Source organism: Limulus polyphemus, unplaced genomic scaffold (genome assembly GCF_000517525.1).
Source record: "Limulus polyphemus unplaced genomic scaffold, Limulus_polyphemus-2.1.2 Scaffold999, whole genome shotgun sequence".
Lineage (NCBI taxonomy): Eukaryota > Metazoa > Arthropoda > Merostomata > Xiphosura > Limulidae > Limulus > Limulus polyphemus.
The window spans coordinates 95,986-108,133 of record NW_013666609.1 but is presented as its reverse complement, the minus strand read 5'-3'; the positions used below and the strand labels follow the sequence as shown (position 1 = coordinate 108,133).

The 12,148-nt window shown below is 32.4% G+C and overlaps 1 protein-coding gene across 1 annotated transcript in view; it reads right to left on the bottom strand.

Annotated features, from left to right (window-relative positions):
• Positions 1 to 8,389: 8,389 nt before the first annotated feature.
• LOC106461617 (E3 ubiquitin-protein ligase LRSAM1-like) overlaps positions 8,390 to 12,148 on the bottom strand; it is a 98,255-nt gene continuing 94,496 nt past the window's right edge. Inside the window, exon 24 of the mRNA XM_022388628.1 lies at positions 8,390 to 8,510. The gene's annotated coding sequence lies outside the window, so the exon portion shown is untranslated. The remainder of the gene's footprint in view (positions 8,511 to 12,148) is intronic.

Sequence of the window (12,148 nt, the reverse complement as noted above, 5' to 3'; positions counted from 1 at the left end):
TTAGACAACCTATCTTTCATTAACAAACTTAAAGTATTGTTTGTTTTGCACAGAATAAAGTAGCTTCATTACTTTTGTAGATCAAAGTTAATTGTTTACCTCAAAATGATTATAAAATGTGTACGATAATTGTATAAACTCTATGTTTATGATGCGAATTGAACATAGTATTTAATAAACATCCAATCATTCTAGAACGCTATGTTGTCTTTCGAGATACGAGATTGAAGACCAAACAAGTTGTAAAAGAAAAATTAAATTCAACATTGGAGGAATGCTTTAGATTTTTTGAAGAGAACAAAACATCATGCAATAGTGATACCGCCGGATTCATCAAAGAAATAAAGTCTTGTTATTTGTATAAATACGTCGAGAATGAATCCTTGAAAGAAACTTTAGTGGAAAAGTTTGGTTTCATATATATTCGCCCTATCAATGAATGTTAATTACTTTACTGTTAATGTTAGCACGCTAGTTATGAATTTTGTTAAAGATGGGCTTTTAAAGTTTTTCGATATTGTAATACTTTTAAACTGACGGCACTATTGTGTCTATGAAACATTTTTATCTGCATTTTACAACATATTTTTCATTATACAAAACGTTACTTCGAAACAAACACAGTAAAAGACAAACAGATCACTAGCTTTCTGTTCTTAAACGAAACGTGTCACATTGTTGTTTTGTCATCAGGAGTTTTTATTACAATATGCATGTTTTTGTCAACGAACCACCCCAGTGACAATGACCTTTTTTTTGGGGGGGGGATTATTGTCTCAGTGGGTAAGTTGTATTTGATGTGCCACAAGTGTGTTTCACTGAGTTTTTATTGAAGCTTTGTCAACTTGCAGGAAGTGCTTAACATGTTTTTCAAAGGAAGTATATTAACTTATTGTGCACGTAGTTATCAGTTTGTTGGATTTATTGTAACAGTATGTAGTTTGTACTTGATGAGTGTCTCACTATTACTATGATAATGTACTGTAATAGTAATGTAATTAATAATTACTTTAGTAAACAGTAAAAGCTCGTTAGGATGCTTGAAATCACAAATTGGTTTAATTCATATTTTACAACTTGTATTTTGAAATAAATATAAGTAATTTGGCGTAAAGAATGGGACTCATCGTGTGCTTTTGTGATAACTTTTACGCTCCAGATAAACATAATGTTCAAAATATTTACAGTTCTCCTTTCTGCATTACATGTACAAGAATCCATAATATATTGCTACGACAGCAGAAGTCACGTGTCACTGATAACACGTGAGGAATTTCTAGAAGAATCAAGAAGGCTCGAGTGTTTGCCAGACGCCATCTATTTTGTATATATAAGACCGGCAAATAAAGCGGAGAAATTAATAGCAGACAGAGAGATATAGAGGCAGATAATCGAGTCAAGTCGTGAGTAAAGTGCGTGAATCGTTGCGAATTATAGCGTGTGTTTAAGTTAAAGTAACTGTGGAAATTAAGTGTATTGCAAAGTTGTATTGAGAAAGGACTTGTATCACTAAAGTTTCTTCCGAAAGAATTAGTACGGAAAATTAACGAACGAACAGAGACGTAACAGTATGTTTCAAATGAAATACAGTTTCCACAAAACAGAATATTTCGTGAGAGTACTCAAAAGATTCAAAACCTGTTTTACAATGAACTATGAAAATACTTTCTTCTTTAGTACTGTAAACTAGGCTTATCTCTCAGCCAGTCTTGAAGACTTATACTTGTCTGTTTTATTTACTTTAATGCATGCATATTGACTACATGTACTTCCGCAGGGTCCCCGAAGGTTTCAAGAGTAACTAAAATCAAAATAAAAAGTAGCAACTGATTTTAGTTCTTGTTTTCAATTTCATATGTCATGCTGTGGTGTAGCCTACAGATTGCATAATTCTTCTCGTGATTCTTGGCATGCGCGCGTTTTACTGACGTCATTTTCAGTACAAATTGCAACCTTAAGCGTCCCTCATGTGACGTCATTTCAGTGAAGTTAATGATTAACAATTTTGGAATATGTAATGATATACCATTTTGCTACTTTACTATTGACAATATAATGTTACTTAAATCCCAATGAATGTGTGTGAGAGATTTCATACAATACGTAAAATGTTTAATGTTGATAGTAGATATAAGACATGTGGATAATTTGTTATATTACTACATCACGTAAATTACTTCTTTCTTACAGTATTCAAGTATATTTTGGAGAGATTGAAACACGCAAACTATATAACACTGTACCTTTAACTGAGTCATTTTTTAGCCTGTAATAACTGAAATATTGGAAAATTTTCAGACATTTTGCTGGGCGTTAAGAGCCATTTCAAATAGTTTAGAAGAAAAAAGTGAAAAGAGGGTACTATAATGTTAGCTGCATTTTGCTCTATGTAGACGTTCTTTCAACAACACAATGTTTAATGCTATAGCATAGCGCTATGCCATATCAGAAAATCTGTCATCAAATCTATATTCTAAGCAGTAAGACAATTTAGAACGTAAATACATTAGGGATTTATAAACTGATCAGCACTTTATGCCTTCGTGGGATAAACGTGTTCATCCGCATCACATCTCGAAACCTGAATCCTTTGATCCTCAGTTCCCACGAGAACGACTGATCACTTATTCTTGCAAGGTAATTTATGGAACTGTCCACGCGAAGGAAATTATTCTTTAACCCTAAAGAAATCTATAGTTTTATCACAATTTAAGAATAAAAAAAAGCTTGAAACTAACACTGGGACCAAGTTAACAAAACAATAAATACTAAGAAAAATAAGTATACGTGTGTAATTGAGTGAATTGTACAATTATATAATAATATAAGTTCGAATAAAGGCCTTCGAAATTAAAAACACAAGACTGCTGAATCACTGTAAGTACAGTGATGAAAGTAAAAATTAAATACCTTTTTAGTAATACGATACACCAGCTATTTAACGCGGATACTCATAGAGACAATGAAAGTAGAAACATTTCGTTGTACTTAACCCTGATACTTCTCTATGTTCTGGAAGTAGTAGTGGATAACATTTCGTTGTACTTAACCCTGATACTTCTGGAAGTTCTGGAAGTAGTAGTAGATAACATTTCGTTGTACTTAACCCTGATACTTCTGGAAGTTCTGGAAGTAGTAGTAGATAACATTTCGTTGTACTTAACCCTGATACTTCTGGAAGTTCTGGAAGTAGTAGTGGATAACATTTCGTTGTACTTAACCCTGATACTTCTGGAAGTTCTGGAAGTAGTAGTAGATAACATTTCGTTGTACTTAACCCTGATCTTCTGTAAGTTCTGGAAGTAGTGGTAGTAAATAACATTTCGTACATTTTGCAATATTTAACAAGGATACTTGTGTTGATAACGGCGTAAAGTAGATAACATATTGTACATTTTTCAATACTTAACACTAATACTCATGTAAATTCTGGACGTGAAAGTAGATAACATACTGTAATGATTATTCAACGAGGAGTCTTAGCTAAGACGAAAGTCGAAGATGGGCAGCTTATTTCTTTTTTACTTTCTAACTGTCACGTAATTCTTAGATAAACTCAAAACTATAATTAGTTGTTGAGTATTCGCGAATATTAACAACCAGAATCAAATGTTGGGATAAAAACGAACTACAGAGGAAGGCTATAACAGATGTGACTTGGCTGAACCAAATAAAAGAGAGAGAAAGAGAGAGTATATGTGAGTATAAAATAAAAACTCTTCATTGATGTAAAACAACAAAGTACAGAAACAACTAACTGGTTCACTACATACGTGGCAAGAAACAGTCATGCTTCTTTCTCTGAAGCTTCCAGAGACATAACTGGTCTTCAACTCACGTCTGAATCTATTTATACGAGATTTAGAGGCAGTCTTCCATACACACGAGCTGTGTGAGTAGAAAAACACATTAGTATAATCCTAAAGGAATTCTCCAGAAAACCAACCATGGGAAGATCTAAAAAGATCATGAAAGTATATGCTACAAATTGATTGGCTCAAGAATAAGATCAAAGCAATTCAAAGCCGATTACGTTATCATTGTACGATAACACACGCACCAACACATGTAAGTATGAATCATTCAAATAATAATAATCACCTTTCTGAGTTAACAGAGAAAAAAAATTCTAATTTGTTTCATACCCTATAAAAGCAGAGCTCTCCGTTCATTATACAGTTTTCTTTGAAAGTTTTGTGTCATCAATACCAGTATGTGAGAGACTTTAATCAAGTGTTTTATCCAATTGAAACAGTTTTGACAAGAAGCAATATCCTAATTTTACACCCATAACATAAATGCTGAAGAAACAACATAAGGAAGGCTCAGTTGTAATCAAACTAAACAATAGACAGTTCTAGAACTACACTAACAGTTGTATGTTTGACTCGCTACCTGTATTTATGCTTAAATATTGTGGTTGCGAATTAGTCACAATAATGAGTGAGTAGGAAAAAAGTCAATGTAGCAGTAAACTGTTGGAAAACACTTGACATTCAGCTGAATGCATATACACGTATGTAGCTTAAAATTTATTCACTATAAATGGACATAAAAACTTAAGAAACAAGATATTTAGAAATTGGTAATTTAAAAAGGAGAATAGGGAGTGTCAAAAAGTACAGTTTGTTTGTAATTAAGCACAAAGCTACACTATGGGCTATCTGTGCTCTGCCCACCACGGGTATCGAAACCCGGATTCTAGCATTGTAAGTCCGCAGACATACCGCTGTGCCACTGGGGAGCCAAAAAGTAGAGAAACAAGTTGAAACAAAATACAAAAATTAAATTTTCAAGCCTACAAATAGTGACTCTAAAAATCGTGAACAACTAACAGGCTGGAAATAGTGTCTACATTATTTTCTAAATAATTATGACTTTACTCAAATTAATATGTACTTTAGACACGGAGTCAAAAATAGGGATTTGCAACTTGAGAAAATAATGTAGACACTATTTCCAGCCTAGTTTATTTAGTTGTAGGCTTAAAAATATAATCTTTGCATTTTGATTCAAGTTGCTTATATATTTTTTTCACGATCCCTATACCCTATTTAAATTAACTATTTTTAACTATCTTGTCCAATAAAACTCACCCTGTAAGAGGTATTTTATTGTATATAAGGTGAATCATTTGGACTTAAATGTAAGTATCATTAATCAAAAGTTCAAGACAAAACACTCAATAAGAAATATAGTTTAAATTGCTTACAATATTATAATTTTTCTATTTGTGAAATACATCTTGAAATTACTGAAGGAAGACCTTTTAAATTTGTTTCTTTATAGGAAAACTAGCGTAAATATCACTAAATTCAAAAGTTCGTGTTGTTTTATCTCAAAACCTTTAATTTTCTCTTTACATTGAAAACAATTACATATTATAATGAACGGATTGTTTGACAATATTTGTTTTAGTATTCTTTAATATGTAGGCGTGGCATGGCCAGGTGGTTATGGCGCTCGACTCGCAATCTGCGGATCGAGGGTTCGAATCCCCGTCCCACCAAACATGCTCGCACTTTCAGTCGTGGGGGCGTTATAATGTGATGGTCAATCCGACTGTTCGTTGGTAGAAGAGTAGCCCAAGAGTTGGCGGTGGGTGGTAACGACTAGCTGCCTTTCCTCTAGTCTCCCCCCTCTACTAATTTTTCAAACTTCCTGTTTCCACTCCACTTATGTAAACCTTTAATGAGAGATTTACTAATAACTTATGTAGCGGGATGTAGTTAACTTAATGGCATTCTCAGGATTAATAGTTGTTATTCACCTTTAGTTACGATGTCATGGTTAACGGAGTATTCGCGGTCGATAAGATAATAAATGTAAGTTGTAAAGGATAACGATGTTTGTCTTCTAATTTCAACAAAGCGTATTTCATTATTTAGAAAAGTATTTTAATTTATACATATTTGAAACTTATTAATTATATTACATTAAATACTGTAGCATTTTCGTGTGACGTTATGTGAAAATAATGTTATCTCTGAAAATTATTATGAGTTACATAGATTATAATAAAGTGTACATAACACTTGTTGCTATATATACCAAAAATTAAAGTCCTTATACTTCAAGTATATGTATCACAGTAACATTACTAAAATAGTTATTTTCTGAAACCACTATTTGTTTATATTAGATATTTGGTCACATTGTCCGATAAACACAAAGTTTATGTTAAACTTGTATGACAAAAAATTTTGATTCAGTAAAATCATACAATTATAACTTAGTTTATTGACGATAAATATAGATTTAGTGCACAAATCATGTAACTCTACCTCATATTGCACATTACAATATTGCAAATTGCACATTACAAAAGTAAATAAAGCTAAATTGCACACATATATGTTATTAAATAGATGCTGTGGTAATTTCAAGATTAAATCTAGAAAACAAAGTGCAAAATGTCGTAAACTCCCTATTAACGATATTTTTGGCTGTAATGGCAACAATGTCTCTCGATGTTCTGGCAGTTTAGTACAGTTAGCTTAGTTTTCAATCCATGCATTAAGCTTGATTATAAAAGCCACTCTTCAGAGAAGCGTTGAAATTGCATTGATTATGAAATGCTAATGTGTTAGAACCTATTTTTTTTTGCTTTTTGAAAGATGTCGTAGAGCTTTTGTTTTCGAACCTGGTGAGCCATGTTCGATACTTGTCATACAGCAAAATATTCACGCACTTTAAGCTGTTTGAGCGTTATAAGAGTGCAAGCAAATCCCTTATTGTGGATGATGGGTAGGTGGATGTTGCTGACTGACTGCCTTATCTTTGGTTAGTTTGTTTATTTCAAGTTAATGCTCTAAGTTGATGCTCTAAGCAATAGCAGTTAAATAAAAGGGATAGCTCTGATGAAGATAATGACTCACAGAATAAGAAACGTAATTTATAAGTCTTCAATGGAGATAAGGGTGTTATTCGAAGAGTCTCTCTGGTTTAGCATGCTGTAGCTGTTGATAAGAAAAATAAAACAAACAAAAAATTTGTTAGCAAGTTTTTCGTTTTTCAAATGAAATGAACTAATGAAAAGTTAGATTAATAACCAAAAGATGTCGCCTTGATGTGAGATTGTGGCCTTAAAATAAAAATGAAATTAAGCTCATTCTACAGTCGTCAAAAAAATCTATTCAAGTTTTGTTGTGATTAAAATCAAATGAGTAGAAAAAAAATATTCATCATCATTAAAACAACTGGAACTACATTCAAGAAATAGTTCACGATCTGTGTGAACTTCTTCGACTGATTTTTTTCTATTCCCACGGACACAACTTGTTCCATCATCAAAGGAGTGTATCAGTTTTTCAATACGAACAACACTAAACTAGAAAAATTAAATAGGAATTTTTAATTATAATGCTGTCTGATCGTGTTCTTTTACGACAGGTACTATGCCACTGGGCCTGTGTCAACAACCATATTGGACGAGACCATTTGCGATCTTGAGGTTAATGTGATCTTTTAACAAGTACCAATTTTATATGTGGGTAGACTAAAGTATATTTCGAGTATAGCGTCTTGCTAAAGAACACAGTGACAAAGCACGGGTGCATCTTCCTTGTTGGAGCTACTCTGCTAGAGCACTGTAAAAAAAGTTAAGCTGATGTAAGTATGAGTCTAACAGTTTGAAATTTCTAAAGCCAAGCAACCTTCTCTCACATACTCGTTTGTATCTTTATTTCTAATATTAGAGATTTTGACAAGCTTTATTTATTTTGGTATCACTTTGGTATAACCGGCTTAAACTTTCTAGATTCTAAGAACTGGGAAACAACCTTAGTCTTGGCTTTATACTTGACGTATTCAGTAGTGGCTTATACGTCATGAAGATGTTCAAGGAAGTAACATAGAAAGAATTTTAATTCGTACTTTTGTTGTGCTTGCCTATACTCTTAAATTATCTATGTATATATATATACATATATATATATATATATGTCAGTTTCATCAAGCATAAAATATAATTTATCGTTTTCAGTATTGTTATTAAATCGTACGTTGAGTGACTTATTTATCTGGTGTGTTTGTTTGTTTTTGAATTTCGCGCAAAGCTACACGAGGGCTATCTGCACTAGCCGTTCCTAATTTAGCAGTGTAAGACTAGAGGGAAGGTAGCTAGTCATCACCAACCACCGCCAACTCTTGGGCTACTCTTTTACCAATGAATAGTGGGGTTGACCGCGACTTGCAGATTGCGAGTCGAGCGCCCTAACCACCTGGCCATGCCGGGCCTATTTATCTGGAAAGTTGTTAAAAAAATGAAAAACTCAGAAGATTGTAAGGGTGTCACAAATTTTATTGATTGTATCAGTACTGAAATTAGATGAATTCTATTTTCACCATAATAATCTATCTATTTGTCTATCTTTCTATAGTATGTATAACTAAAGACTAACTTTGTACTTGAATCGCTGTCCACCTAGGAACTTTGTCTCCAATCAGTTTTATGTGAGAACATTTTTAGGGGGTGAGAGGTAGGCAGTTGAATTCAGTGATGACACATCCTAATAATAAATAATCAGACAGAAAATAATCGAACGTTAAATACAAAGTACTTTAGATATATATTAAACATTACATAAGTATGTTTGCTTGTTTCAGCACAAAGCTACACATTGCACTATCTGCGTTGTGACCACTATGAGAATCGAACCCCAAATTTTATTCTTTTAAGCCATGAAATTTACCTATGAACCACCGGAGGGCTTATACGACGTATCTTGGACATAATTCATAAAAAATATGTCATTTGCACAACCCGGATGTAAAAGATAAAGCAAACTTAGCAATTATGCAACAATTTTGATATCACAACAAAATACACTGGATTTTTCTTACCGTGTTTCTATTCAAATAAAAGTTTTTAATTTTCCAAAAACATATTTTTCACACATTGTTAAATGCAGAAAAATTCTATAAAACACTTCTTGTAAATCTCAAATAGAATTTACTAATTTATATTACATAAGACAATATAAACTTAGTTAATTATTTAATACTAGTAATAAATAATCTTATACCAAATTTCTTATTTTTTTCTTTAATTGAAATTATTATTTAAACCAATTAAAGTTTTGTACCGTTTCAATTATTGTTTGTGTTTTAGTGGAACACTCCTGAAGAAGCTGTAAAGCGAAACACTGAGTGTCCAATTAAAGAAAAATAACAAATTTGGTGTTATAAGGTTGCTTATTACTAGCAGTAAAATGCCTTTTAAACACCAATATGCACTAAACAAATTAAATAATATAAACTATTATAAAACAACAATTAACTTACCACACAAATGAAATATGCGTTTGTCAATAAGGATTAATTATAATGTCACCACAGGTGTAATAGAACGTCTTAAGTTACAACATAAAAGATATGAACGGAAGTAAATCTCCTATTTAGACAAAGAATCAATCTATTGTGTTGTTCTCTGCTGTTGGTGCAACATAAATACATTTAATCATCATAAATAATAAGAAAGTCTACACGGGTAATCCTGACATATAGTTAATGCACCAACCACCAATAACAGGGTGAATACACGTTTAATCTTCTATATGTACTTATAATATAGAAATATATCTTTACAGAAATCCATAGGACCAATAACTCAATGTCGTTGGTTGAAAGTTGTTGTAAAAACGTCTATAAGAATGTGATATTTGTTTTTTTTCTATATAGATATTTTATCCTGTGATTGTATTTATTGAGTTCATTGTATTATAACATTCTGTAACATGTATGTTAGGATATCTTATATTGACAGAGCAATATGAAATGTTCTCGTGCAAAGACAGCTACTTCAATTACATAACATAGTGTTTTGGGACAACATAGGACCTATTGATCTATCTCAGCAGTCACATCATCTAAATAAATAAATTATAAATAAATATAACAATAACTTTTAGCCGAAGATAGCTCCTAACTTGCCAAAATTTATATTTGTGTCCCCTAGTTCTTCTATTCTCACCATTAAGTATGAAAAAACATGATGCATCAACACTATCAATTCACTTTACAATCTCAAACACTTCAATCAGATCCACCCTAACGCTTCTTTTTTCAAGAGAAAACAATTTCAGAGATCTTAATCGCTCTTCATATAATAACCAATCCATCCCAGGCACCATTGTAGTAACCTCTCTCTGAACCTTTTCCAACAATTCAATGTCATTCTTAAGGTACCTAGCTCAGGACTGAACACAATACTCCAAATGTGGCCTAACCAGTGACTTATACAATAAAATTATAAGTTCCTTAGACTTTTATTCAATATTTCTGTAGATGCAACTTAAAATCATATTTGGCCTACCACTAGCAACAGTACACTGCCTGAATGCCTTAACAGAGTGATCAACCGTTACATCAAGATCCCTTTCTTTCAGGACACTGTTAAGGACACCTCCATCGAAATTACACTTATAATTCAATTTATGGTAACCCACACGCATTTATTATAATTAAAACCCATCTGCTATATATTTATTTGCCCAACTTATGAAATGATATAAATTATTTTGCAAATCAGCAGCATCCTCTTCACAACTAGCAACACCAAAGATCTAAATATCATCTCCAAATTTAAGTCATTTATTTACTATTCCTTCATATATGTCATTGATGTAAATCAAAAAGAGCAAAAGTCCTAAGACTTAGTCCTGAGGTACCCACTTGTAACATTAATCCAGTTTGACTGAACTCCATTTGTAACAACCCTCTGCTTTCTTCCATCCAGCCACTCTTATATCCAACTTGCTAACTTATCCCCACACTTATAGATATAATTTTTACAAGCCTTTTATGTGGCACCTTGTCAAATCCAGATGCATTAATCTACACCCTTACCCTCATCTATATAAGCAGTAACCTTTTGAAAGAATGTCATAGATTTGTAATGCAAGATTTTCCCCTGAGTGAAACCATGATGACTACCCAATAAAATTATAAACTTTGTTAAATGGCTATGTACAGCATCTTTTATCAGACTTTCCAAAAAATTTTCCATAACTGATGCAAGACTAATAGGCTATAATTACTGGGACAATTTTTATCACCTCCCTTGAAGAGAGTAGTGACATTAGCTAACTTCCAATCCTTTGGAACCTGTCCACTATTCACAAAATATTAGCAAGTGGCTCACATATCCAATCCTTAACTTCATTCAAAACCCTTTGGGAAATAAATTGGGAAGTTTAAAGAACAACTTTTCCTAAAAAGCTCGGAATAAATGCAGTCATCTTGTTTCCACCTGTCAAATGTTCAAGGTGTGGAATACTGCTTAAATTTTCATTAGAAAAAAAAACTGAAGAAACAGCAGAACTTAATAGCCAAGCAATCTCATGATCATCACATATATATATAATGCAGAAAATATGCCTATAAAAGTTCTTTAATTATTTTTTTTTGAATTATGAAAATTAGGATGCAACTTGTTACACTCACTGACTGGTCCTTTGATTTATTTACCATGATAATTTTACATTTAGTACACGAAACAAAACTGTGAAAAGATTATTTAGGGATTTGTAAATATATTAAATAAAGCAATGCTACACAACGAAAGACTTAACCTGCTGTAAGTCTCAGGGCTTCTGACACTAAAAATCAGGTTTCAATACTCGCGGTGGGCACCGCACAGATAGCTCATTGTGTAGCTTTATGCTCAATAGTAAACAAACTTCTTACTGTAAGCTTATAGAGTATTTCTCTTAAAATGGCTGTCATAGTGAGAGTGCATATTGATTTTACCAATAAGCTCTCTATCTTCATGAATTAGATTATCACCGTGTAAGAAACATACAATGATAATTATAGATTTCTGCTTTTCAACTACGTGCATTATTTTCACTTTCCAGAGTGGTATTTTTAGTAGCAGTATAGCACCTTAAGTCTTTAAATAGTATTTTTTAATTAGAAATTTTCTCACTTCTCAGGTGACTCAGTGGTATGTTTGAAGCCATATATATTGCTAGAATAGTACAGACAGCACAATATTTAGTTTCAGATTTTCGAAAAAGTTATACAACTATGACAGTTGTTTCTTGGTTAACTGTTCGATTTTTTCTATTTGTATTGCTAATGTACACTGAGTAGTCACAAGTAAATAGACACCTAATTTTTCGTCATTTAACTGATTTATGCTAAC